Source organism: Panthera pardus, unplaced genomic scaffold (assembly GCF_024362965.1).
Source record: "Panthera pardus isolate Hobbes unplaced genomic scaffold, ASM2436296v1 HiC_scaffold_27, whole genome shotgun sequence".
NCBI lineage: Eukaryota > Metazoa > Chordata > Mammalia > Carnivora > Felidae > Panthera > Panthera pardus.
This window is the reverse complement of record NW_026526843.1, coordinates 70,480,379-70,493,305: the sequence shown is the minus strand read 5'-3', so window position 1 is coordinate 70,493,305 and position 12,927 is coordinate 70,480,379. Positions and strand designations below refer to the sequence as shown.

Below are 12,927 nucleotides of genomic sequence, written 5' to 3'. Positions count from 1 at the left end.
CTTATCTGAAAAATGATACTAATAAGCACTTGCCTCACAGAGATGCCATGAAGATTTGGGGGAGGTTGCGCCTTTAATGTGCTTGGCATACACAAGGCGGTCAACATATGACCTGTTAGAAGCAGAATTCCAAACTGCACACTGGGAGCACCAGAGCAAAGAACAAGGGTTATTCCGTATTTGGAAACTCCAAGGTTAAGATCTCAGGCCTTACTTGCTCCTTAGGAAGAACTTCCCTGCAGCACTCTACTCTGGCCCTGCCTGAATCTAGGACCAGAAACAACCCATTTGGGAGCTGAAGAATGACACCTCAGAAGCCAGGGATACTGGAAAGGTAGCAAGAGGCCAGGGCAGGGCCCAGGACTGCTTTGAGCTGCACTGGGGTTAGGGGCAGCCAAGGGACAAGATGTTTGGATGTGAGACGAACCCAATATAAATAGTTCCATATGTGTCTGATGTGTCTTCCCTGGAGGCCAGCACAACCAAGCATGCATATAAGTCTCTCACTCTAGCCTCTTATACCTGGCTCCTAGGTACCTGCTCATATGGGTGTATGCTTTCACACCCCCTCTGCCTGCTTAAATTTATATACATATATACACTCATGTAAGCACACATACTCACATGTGCTTTTTCACACCTGGGGCTCTTTCTGTTCCCAGGCCAGCTCATAAATTCCCAGTCTTTGGCTGGCAGGATATGGGGTGAAAGTGTGACAGTAGCTGCATGATTCAGCAGTTTTACTCTCAGTCTCCAGGATGTCTCTACTTTTCTAGGCCTTTGCCCTTACTGTCCCAAGCAAGACCAATTTGCCACATGCACTGTGTATTTGCTGTGGGAGGGGCAAGAAGGAGTGTACAGAATTCAGGAGAGCATATGAATGCATAGAAAATTTCAAATGGTTCTGGATGCCATTTCCACATTCCATGTAGGAGTCCTATCACATTTTGTCAAAAGGATGGCCAGACATTGTTGCATACCCCCAATGATGTAGAGCTCACCACCTCCTCAAATAGCCTGCTTCATCTGAGGACACTGCCACAGGTCCCTTCATCAACTTGAGTGTGTGTGTGTGTGTGTGTGTGTGTGTTCGTGTGTGTAAGTGGTTAAATGTAAACATGTACATCTGAGACTTGTACATATGGTCACCTCTCGGTTACTGGATCCAAAGAAAGGAATTATTACATAGACTGTCATGTCATGGGAAAACCACTTAGTAAGGGCAGGGCAAGGCCTTATGCCTGATAGAAGGAGTCTTCACTCTCAGGACCTCTCTTTGCAGTTTCACAGCTCAGCTTGAATGGTGGGTACTGGTTCCTGACATGGGTGAAAAACCCACACTATGGATTGTCCCTGTGTGGCTAAATTATTAATTACCTAGATGCTGACATGTGTCATAAATCTGTGGGGCCTATGTCAATGGGCTGAAGTAAAAGAATAGATTGTGCTAAGGTTATTGGCACATATGGATTTAAAGAGATTTGGGAGTTGGTTTTTGAGTCATTTAAGAAACTTTCTTGGAGAAGTTTCCTGGCTCAGAACAGAAGGCAGCTTGGTGTGGCAGAAAGAGCACTGGACATGGAGTCACACTGGCTTGGATGTAATGCCCACCTTTGCCACATCTAAGCTGAGTGGTCTTGGTCAAGCCATCTCTCCTCAGTGGATATGACTTAATGGAATTGCCAATGAAATGGTGTATATACAAGCCCAACACATGATAGATGCACAATTGGATCAGAATCTGAAGGGATTATCTATGGAAAGAAAGAGTAGGAAGGCTTCTTCAAGGAGAAGACTGGAGACAGGAGAAGGAAGAGACACAGAAAGGCAGGGGACTTACCCCAGATGTAGAAATTAGGTGTAAATGGTTATGGGAGAAGGGGCCAAAAGGAGACACTTGCAAATTTGTATGTGGGAGTTAGACTTTGAGAGGGTGTTCTTGATGCAGTGAAAAATCCAAGGTCTCTAGAGTAAGAAAACATGGAGTCAAGCTATTCATTCTCTGAGCCACAAACTGCTAGCTGTGTGACCTTGAGAAAATTACTTCACCTCTTTGAGCTTTAGTTTCTTGCTCTATAAAATGGAACTAATAACAGTACCCACTTCATATAATTGTTATGAGGTTTAACTGAGTGAATACGTACTAAGCACTTAGAAAAGCACTTGGCACATGGTTAGTGAGCATTAACTTTTTTTATTATTTGTACACTGGGGAAAGTTATAATTCCTACCTCATAAGGTTGTAGTGAGGATCACACGAAATAATGATGGCAAGGCCCGTTGACATAATTATTTGTTGTTATCTTGAAGAAAATAGGAGGCTTCCTTATGCTGGGAATAGCCTTGAGGGAATCATTCTTTCACTCATTACCAAGCAATATTTATTCAAGGCCTACTATGTGCCAGACACTGTGTCAGGCCCTAAGGAGATAGATAATGGTTAACAAAATAGCTGTGGGTCCTTAACCTCATGGAACTTACTCTCTAGTGGTTATAAAATGAGAGTTTTTCATACTCACACCACAAAGTGCCCTGTTGGTGAGTATAACTGGTTGAGTCCAGAAAATGCCAGGGTATAAAGTGTTCACTTAACAATTTTAATCTATCTAACACCAGTGCATGGGAATCCCACCTAGTGTTCAAGGCAAAGGGATGGCTAAACTGGAGTCCCAGGTACTTCTTACAACAGCAGAGCCAGAACAATTTTAGTCGTAGGCCCAGCCTGCAGATGGAGATGGGGACCTCCAGAATTTGCCTGATCTGAACTCCATTAGGAGTTACTTTGCCCCTCTTTCCCAGTTGCCCCATTTCAACACAATTGATACTGTTTGAACAAGATTGATCAAGAGATGGGACAATATTTGTTCTGGGAAGTGGGAGAGATGGAGATGGGCACAGAGGAAGTAAGATGAGGAGTGGAAAGCAAAACTTTGACCTCTATCTTGGACGTGAATTCTTACTTTACCTTTAGTTTCATTGGTGCCAAAAGGAATATGAGTGGGGACTGCTGGAGGGTGAAGGACATATCTGACAATATGGCTGGTGAAGACAGAAGTAACTGGGAACTGTTTGAGTAAACTCAAACAGAAGTTTGAGGATTGGTGATGCCCGGTTTGCTTTTCCCTCCAAAGCACTATAAAAAGTTAAAAGTAATATTATCTAACATTTATAGAGCACGTATTTGTGGTAGACACTGTTCTAAGCCCTACACATATACTAACTCATTTTATCATCACAATAACTACAAGGCAAGTGCTATTATTATCATCATCCTCATTTTATTGAAACATGGAAAAACTAAGAGACTTACCCAAAGTCACACAGCTATTATTGGGAGTTTCAACCCAGGTAAGCCAGGTCCAAAGTTCATGTTCTATCCACTGTGTTTATGTGATCTCTGCTCTGTTTCTCCACCTATAAAATGACAATGTTAGACTGGTTTATCTCTGAGAGTCCTTCCAGCTCTGGCACTCTCATCATATTTCATATATACTTCTTTGAACTTCCAAGCAAAGTGAAAAAAAAGTGCTCTCCAAAGGTCAGTGATTTCTACTCAAGGTCCCTGGGGAAGGGGAAGGGGAAGGGAGCCCAGGCTCAGGAAAATGAGCCTGCCCTGGAGTTTCATCCTCCCAGCAGCCAGCAAGGCCTGAGAACAGCTGCAGTCTTGGCAAAAGCTCTGTAAGCTAGGGCCTGGCTTCCAAGTTACTAGTAACAATAACAAGGAGCAGCAGCTCAAGTGGCCTATGCTGGGATGGGGGGCCAGAGATTTCACAGTGGGGAAGAAGAGTGGAGCACCTTGACCCCACTTCTCTGGCCCACCCCTCAAACTGCTGCTGCTGAAACTAGAGACCTTGAAGTCCAGTTCAACTGGCAGTTCCAAGGCTGAGGCTGCCAAGGGGCAGAATAAAGGAAGTCCTGCACTTGGGGAATGGGGCCTGAGGCCCTGGAAATGGGTGTGAATTGACTTTCCCTGAACTCTCCTCTACCCTAGGCTGGGTCACGCTGAGAGCTTGAGAGGAAAATATGGTATGATGATATAATCCCATAGCTACCGGAAACAGGACACCAATCTGCTAGCCCAAGGTCAGACTCTACTTCTCCTCTCTGATCCCCAGTTTCCACATATACAACATGGGGAGAATATGCCCTACTTCATAATTGAAGTATGTGAATGATGACATATGTGAAAGGGCCTACTACATTGTAGATGCTCAGTAAATCTGAGTTAAATTTGAAGATAGTTGATTGGTTGCTTTAAGTGATCCTGGGCTCATGGCTTGTACTTTCAGTTTCCTCATCTATAAAATAAGATTTACTTGCCTGAAGAGAGCCTAGAATTCAGAATATCTTGGAAGTAAAAAGACAGTAGGAAACACTGAGGCTCAGGAAGTGGGTTGTTTAGGTGATTTCCCTCTTTTCTCCTCTCTCCACCCTTACTCCCATCCATTGTTGAACTAGTTCAGAGTCTGAAAAAGAGGCGTGGCTCCACCCTGGAACCACTGTGTCTCTATCCTCCAGTCCCTTCCTGCACTCACCCCACCCAAGATCCCTCTCCCAGAAGGACTCTCAAGCTCTGGGCAGGAAGGAGGGTCCCTGTTGGCTGGTGGGAAAGCCAAGTCTTTAGGATATGACATTCCTGAGATTATCCAGAGAACCCTTGGGCATTGCAGCTGCAAGCTCACTCTTTGGCCCACTCTCGCCTGCTGTGGAGGTGGAAGGACAGTAAGGAAGGACAGAAAGCTGAAGAAAACAGGACCAAAGGCAAAAGCTAGGCCTGGAACAGCCCTTCTGGCCAGGTGACGAGTGGGGACTGGGAAAGGAGGAAAGGAGGCCCTTCTGCAACCGGCAGGAAGAAATTAAAGTAAAAAGAGTCCAAGGCAGCAGGAGTTTCTGTCATAGGAGGAATTACAAAATGATATGCAGATCAGCCTTCTTGAGGCTACAGGTCAGGTACTCTTTTGGGGTGTATGTGTGAGTAGATATGAGACCACCATGGTCCTGATGGGTCAGAAAGGGCATTTAGGTTTTCTGGGAGGCCCCACACTGCAAGCTTGCATGGGACAGCTTGTATCCTCAAAAAGGGGACAAGGGGAAGTAGACCCTCTAGGGATTCCTCAGAAGACTGTTCCAGACTCTGAATTCTGCAAAGACCTTCTAGAATTCATGTCTTCCATTGCCCTTTCCCATCTGGGATTGTCCCTTACCCTCCTCCCTGTGTTGAAAGGATGAGAATTGTCAAGGACTTGCATATCATTATAGGCAACAAAGAATCTGAAGCCCAGAAAAGAATTGATCAAAGGCACATGGTCAGGCCCAGAATGCCTGTTTTGGTCAGTCTTACTCTAAATTAGGTCTCCTTTCCCCTTCCAGGGAAGATATTGGCAACCCTCAAGGCTGCAGCACCCCGTCCCAGCAGATGTCATGCCCCAAACATGAGCACATGTTCTCAGGCCTCCAGGATGGGGTTTAAAAGTGGCACCGTGACACCAATACTTCAATTTAGGACCTGGTGGCAGGATGATTCCAGACTCAGCTTGCACAGTGCCCTCCATGAACCCGGATATCTCCATACTGGACTGTGAGCTCTTCTAAGGACCCAGACTGTGTTTTATCCACCCTTATGTCCAGCCCAACACAGCTCCTATTCTAGATCTAGTCTAGAGGAAGTTGACTGAGTGTATAGGACATATACACATACTCATGCTCATACTAGTAGCCAGACCCACTGTACCTCGTCCCAGCAGAGAAACCCTAAGATATAGAGAAGTCAGCTCTTGGAGAATCAGGGGAGCCTGTTTCCCACAGTGGCCATAGTCTGTGTTGGCAGAACACTGGCTGGGGCTGGGCCTGGAGGTGGTGAAGGCCCACTCCTGAGAGCAGGAGGGTCAGGCTGTGAATAGGACTCTGTGTGGACTAGAGGATAGGGCTGGAGGAGGCTGGAATGTGAAGAATGTGCTCCCATGACTGGCCCCAGGCTTGAGCCTGTGGCACAGGGCTGGCCAGGGGATGAGGGGGAGCAGAGAAACCAGGCAAAGAAAGCTTGAAAACCAGGTAAAGAAAACCAGGCCTTTTTCAAGTCTCAAGGCAAGGACTGGTCATACAGCTTGCAGACCCAGCAGAGAGGTTGCTGGAGAGAGTGAGGTCCATCCTGGCCACTTATGGCTGAAAATTCTTTGGGTTTTGACAAGGCTTGTCAGTGGCTTTTGCAGCTTGTCTCCAAACTAACCTTCTCAGACCTCTCACCTTCTCACACAGCAACCAGCTTTCTTCTCCCATCCCATCTCCCTTCTGCTCCCATTCCCTTTTCGAGTTCTCTCTTTTTCACTCTTTCAACATGATTCCCTGTTTTTCTCAAAAACTCTTGATTTTTCTTTTTATGCCGTCCACTCTATCACCCACTGGACTACAACCTCCTCAAGGGCAAGGACCACATCTGCTTCTGTGCAATTTTGCATTTGTAGGTCTACCACAGTGCCTTCTGGATAGCTCTGAATGGATTCTCCACAGACTTCTCAAATTCAACAGTTTCAAAACTGTGATTCATTACAAAAAGAAGATCCCTGTTCCCCCTACCCCCAACCATGCATTTTCCTCTGTTCTTGGCCTCAGTTAATAGCCCCATTATCTACCCAGTTCCACAGGCCAGAAAGTTTGGATTCATCTTTGACTCCATTTTTATGCTCCCACATCCTGTCATTGACTTTTGGTTCCACCACATAAACAGTTCATATATTGGTCCTCTTTTCGGTCCCAATGGCCACTGCTCAGATCTGTTCTGGCCTCTCTGTCTCTAGTTTTGCTTAACCTCTCCCAGTCCTTTTCCCAATCTATTCTTCACTCAACAGATAAAATAACATTTTGAAATATAAATCTGACAATGGTACTCTTCTGTCCTTTCAATGGTTTCCCCCTGGGTTCTGGATAAAGTTCAAATTCCTTCACGTGACCTACAATGTACTTCATAATCTGGCCCCTATCCACTATTCCATCACTCTACTCTCCAGCCAGACTACACACTTCCACAAACCATGTGCTTCTATACCTCCTTGCCCTTTTCTATGTTCTTCCTTTTGCCTGCCATCTTGTCTGCCTCATGAACAACTAACGATTCAGCCTTTAAGACCTGTTCAAAATGCTGCTTCCTTCATGAAGATCATCATGACAATGCACCTACATTCCCAGCAAACAATTACTCCATTTGCTAAGTTCCACAAAGTTTTATACTTCCCAGTAGCACTTACATGGAATTGTGATGATTTGCACGTGCAGTTTCCCCAGTCACCTGCTTGGCTGTGAATTACTCAAAAGCAGGGGACATGACTAATTTATCTGAATCCATGAAGACCTACCACAGGGCCTGGCCCTGAAGAGGCTTGCAGTGAGTGAATGAATGAATAAATTAATGATAGGAAGACTGTAACCACTAATCCTGGTCCTCTCCAAGAGTGGCTGTCTCTGTAACTGCTGGATTCCTTGGTTCAAAACACCCCCAAGTGTAAGGTATATGCTCTACAACAGGGAAAAAAGAGCCTCCACTCTGCAGCATAACTCTCTGATGTAGAAGTTTATGCCTCACCTTTCCCTGTAAGTTTCTCAGCTACTATGATCAGGGTCCAAAGCAGAGTGGGACTCATAGTCTTGGCCTAGTCAATGTTATCCTGAACCCCAGGGAGAAAAGAATAAGATGCAATAAAATTGGGAGCTCCATAGGCCTAAAGTGTAAATTTGGCTCTGACATTTACTAGCTATGTTACCTTGGGTAAGTCATGTCACTTCTCTGTGCTTCGTTTTCCTCATGTGTTACATGAAGATAATAAAACTTACCATGTGGAATGTTTGTGACAAACAAGATCACTTACTTGTGACCTGTAAATCCCTGTGTAAAATTAAAGCTTAGTTAGCTCTTGATGTTTAATTCTTTAATTCTTTACTTCTGTTATACCCATGATGGGTTAGGGGATAGGGTGGGAGAAGAGGAAATTTAATGTGAATAGAACAGGACTTCAGAGTAACAGACTGTCCTACCCATCAGTTCATCTCCTAATTTCCCAAAATGGTCACATTAGGACCTCACAGGAGGCTGTTTCCTCTTTCCCTCCCACTCCCTTATCCTTTTCTTTTACTCTCCTTTCGTCCACCACTAATAATTATATTGACTAGGTTAATCATAGGTTCTTTTGTAGCTTGTAGGGTAATTTCATATCGGTCCCTCTTGACTGGTTTTCTCCTCTTTTTACACCTATCTCATTCTATACTTTGCCACCTCTCTCATACTAACATCCCTCAAGGACCTTGTCAGTGAACATCCCGGGGGACACTTCTTACCCCTCCTCTCTCCTGTGGCCAATTGTGGGTTGAAGATTCACCAGGTTGTCTTGTGGTCTACAAGGGTGGAGCTGAACTTTAGCCATTTAAAATGATCTAGGGCTGAGACTAATCTCCTAGGACTAGATATCATTGTAGTCAAGTGTTTGCACCTAGTGAGGCAATCATTATTCAAGGGATAAGAGAGATGACAAATAATATGGCAACTCTGTTACTGATAAGCTTTTGGTTGACTGCATAAGAGAAACCCTTCTTTCTTTTCTTCCTAACTTTCAAATTACAATCTTGATATTGATTTCCTGTAAAAGCCTCCTAAAAGGTCTGCCTGCTTCCACTGTAGCTCCACAATGCATTCCTCACACAGCAGCCATAAAGTGATCTTTTTAAGGTGAAAATCAGATAGTCATTCTCCTCTACACACTCCAATGGCTTCCTAATGTAATTTAAATAAAAGTCCAAATTCTCCCCCTGGCCCTTAAAGCACCTTACCTCTCTCTTCCATCTCTGCTTGAATATTCTGCACCAAGATTGTCACATTACTGGTTCCTTCTTTTCATACATGCCTCTATTCAAAGTTCTGCTCCACTACATAATAATAAAGGGGACAATCCAACAAGAAGATATAACAATTGTGAATATTTATACATAGGGTCACCAAAATACATAAAACAGTTAAAAACAAACATAAATGAACTAATCAATAATAATACAATAATAGTAGAGGACTTGAACACCCCACTTACATCAATGGACAGATAATCTAAACAGAAAATCAACAAGGAAACAGTGGCTTTGAATGACACACTGGAACATATGGATTTAAAAGATGTATTCAGAACATTCCATCCTAAAACAGAAGAATACACATTCTTTTCAAGTGCACATGGATCATTCTCCAATATAGACCACATATTAGCCTACAAAACAAGCCTCAACAAATTCAAGATGATCGAATTCATACCATGCATCTTTTCTGACCAGAATGCTATGAAAGTAGAAGTCAACCACAAGAAAAAATCTGGAAAGAGCACAAATACATGCAGGTTAAATAGCATGCTACTAAACAATTAATGGGTCAACCAGGAAATAAAAGAAGAAATAAAAGTACATGGAAGCAAATGAAAATGAAAACACAGGTCCAAAATTTGGGGATGTAGAAAAAGTGGTTCTAAGAGGGAAGGATATAGCAATACAGGCTTACAACAAGAAGCAAGAAAAACCTCAAATAAACAACCTAACCATACACCTACAAGAGATGGAGAAAGAACAACAAACAAAATCTAAAACCAGTAGAAGGAAGGAAACAATAAAGACTAGAGCAGAAATAAATGCTAGAGAAACTAAAAAACCAGTAGAACATAACAATGAAACCAGGGACTGGCTCTTTGAAAATATCAGTAAAATTAATAAGTCTGTCCCCAGACATATAAAGAAAAAAAGGTAAAATATTCAAATAAACAAAATCACAAATAAGAGAGGAGAAATAACAACTAACACCATGGAAATACAAACAATTATAAGAGAATATCATGAAAAACTATATGCCAACAAGTTGGCCAATCAAGAAGAAATTGACAAATTCCTGGAAGCATATAAACTACCAAGACTTCCTGGAAGGACATAAACTACTAAGACTTAAACAGGAAAAAATAGAAAACTTGAACAGACCAATAATCAGCAAAGAAATTGAATCAGTAATCAAAAAACTCCCAACAAACCACAGTCCAGGGCCAGATGGCTTCACAGCCCAATTCTACCAAACGTTTAAAGAAGAGCTATACCTATTCTTCTAAAACGATTCCAAAAAATAGAAAAAGAAGGGTAATTTCCAAATTAATTCTATGAGACCTCATCTATGAGGCATTATCCTGACACCAAAACCAGATAAAGATCCCACTAAAAGAGAGAAATACAGGCCAATATCCCTGATGAACATGCATGCAAAAATTCTCAATAAAATGCTAGCAAATTTAATCCAACAATACATTAAAAAAATAGTTCACCATGATCAAGTGGGATTTATTCCTGGGTTGCAAGAGTGGTTCAATATTTGCAAATCAATCAATGTGATACATTACATAGATAAGGGAAATGATATGTACCGTACAATCATTCCAATAGATGCAGAAAAAGCATTTGACAAAGTACAACAACCATTTATGATAAAAACCCTCAAGAAAGTAGGGCAACAGGAAGCATATCTCAACCTAATAAAGCCCATATATGAAAAAGCCACAGCTAACATCATCCTTAAATGGGGAAAAACTGAGAACTTTACCCCTAAGGTCATGAACAAGACAAGAATGTCCCTTATCACCATACTTATTCAACATAGTACTGGAAGCCCTAAGCATAGCAATCAGACAACAAAAAGAAATAAAGTCATATAAATAGGTAATGAGGAAATAAAACTTTCACTATTTGCACGTGACATGATACTCTATATAGAAAACCCAAAAGACTCCACCCTAAAACTGCTAGAACTGATACACGAATTCAGTAAAGTTTCAGGATACAAAGTCAATGTACAGAAATTTGTTGCATATCTATACACCAAAAATGAAGCAGCAGAGGAGGAAATTAATAAAACAATCTGATTTGCAGTGACACCCAACATAGTAAGATATCTAGGAATAAACCTAACTGAAGAGGTAAAAGAGCTATACTCTGAAAACTATAAAACACTGATGAAAGAAATTGAAGATGAAACAAAGAAATGGAAATAAATTCCATGCTCATGGATTGGAAGAACAAATATTGTTGAAATGTTTATACTGCCCAAAACAAGCTACACATTTCATGTAATCCCTACAAAAATACCAACAGCATTTTTCACAGAACTAGAATAAACAACCCTAAAATTTGTATGGAACCACAAAGACCCCAACTAGCCAAAGCAATCATGAAAAAGCAAAGCAAAGCTGGAGGTATCACAATTCTGGACTTCAAGTTATATTACAAAGCTGTAGTGATGGAACTAGAGTGTACTATGCTAAGTGAGATAAGTCAGTCAGAGAAGACAAATATCATGTGATTTCAGTCATATGTGGAATTTAAGAAACAAAACAGATGAATATAGGAGAAAGGAAGGAAAAATAAAACAAAAACAGAGAGGCAAACCATAAAAGACTCTTAACTATAGAGAACAAACTGAGGGGTTTTGGAGGGGAGGTGGGTGGAGCGATGGGTTAAATAGATGTAGAGGGCACTTGTTGGGATGAGTTCCAGGTGTTATATGTAAATGATGAATCACTAAATTCTACTCCTGAAACCAATAGTACACCATATGTTAATTAACTTGAATTTAAATAAAATCTTAGAAAGAAGTGCAAAAAAACAAAAAACAAAGAACTCCCCCCCAAAACCAAACAGTGTTGGGAAAACTGGATATCAACTTGCAAAAGAATGAAACTTGACCACTTTCTTACACCATAAATAAAAATAAACTCTAAGTGGATTAAAGACCTAATGTGAGTCCTGAAACCATAAAAATCCTAGAAAAGAACACAGGAAGTAACCTCTTTGACACAGGCTGTAGCAAATTTTTTCCAGATATGTCTCCTGAGGTAAGGGAAACAAAAGCAAAAATAAACTATTGAGACTAAATCAAAATAAAATGTTTCTGCACAGAGAAGCAAACAATCAACAAAACTAAAAGGCAACTTACAGAATTGGAGAAGATATTTGCAAATGACATATCCAACAAAGGGTTCGTATCTAAAATATATAAAGAACTTATAAAACTCAACACCCAAAAAATCAATCCAATTAAAAATGGGCAGAAGACATGAACAGACATTTCTCCAAAAAAGACATCCAAATGGCCACCAGACATATCAAAACATGTTCATCATAACTTATCATCAGGGAAATGCAAAATACAAATCAAAACTACAATGAGATATCACCTCACACCTGTCAGAATGGCTAAAATCAACAACATAAGAAACAACAGTTGTTGATGAGGATATGAAGAAAGAGGAACCATCATGCACTATTGGTGGGAATGTAAACTGGTGCGTCCACTGTGGAAAACAGTGTGGAGATTACTCAAAAATTGAAAAACAGAACTACCCTATGATCTAACAATTGCAGTACTAGGTAGTTATCCAAGGAAAACAAAAATACTAATTCAAAGGGATACATAACCCCAATGTTTATAGCAGCACTATCAACAATAGCTAAATTATGGAAAGAGCCCAAATGTCCAATGACTGATGAATGGATAAAGAATATACCATACACACACACACACACACACACACACACGCACATACACACTGGAATATTACTTAGTCATAAATAAGAATGAAATCTTGCTATTTGCAATGACATGGGCGGAGCCAGAGACTATTATGTTAAATGAAATAAGTCAGTCAGAGAAAGACAAATACCATATGATTTCACTCATATGTGGAATTTAAGAAACAAAACAAATGAACAAAGGGGGGAAAAGAGAGAAAGAGAGACCAAGAAATAGACTCTTAATTATAGAGAACAAACTGATGGTTACCAGAAGGGAGGGGATGGGAGGATGGGTTAAATAGGTGATGGGGATTAAAGAGTGCACTTGTGTTGATGAGCACAGGGTGATGTATGGCA

The 12,927-nt window shown here is 41.4% G+C and overlaps 1 protein-coding gene across 1 annotated transcript in view; it reads left to right on the top strand.

Annotated features, from left to right (window-relative positions):
• STARD8 (StAR related lipid transfer domain containing 8) overlaps positions 1–12,927 on the top strand; it is an 84,721-nt gene that overhangs the window by 3,386 nt on the left and 68,408 nt on the right. The gene's annotated exons all lie outside the window — the stretch shown is intronic.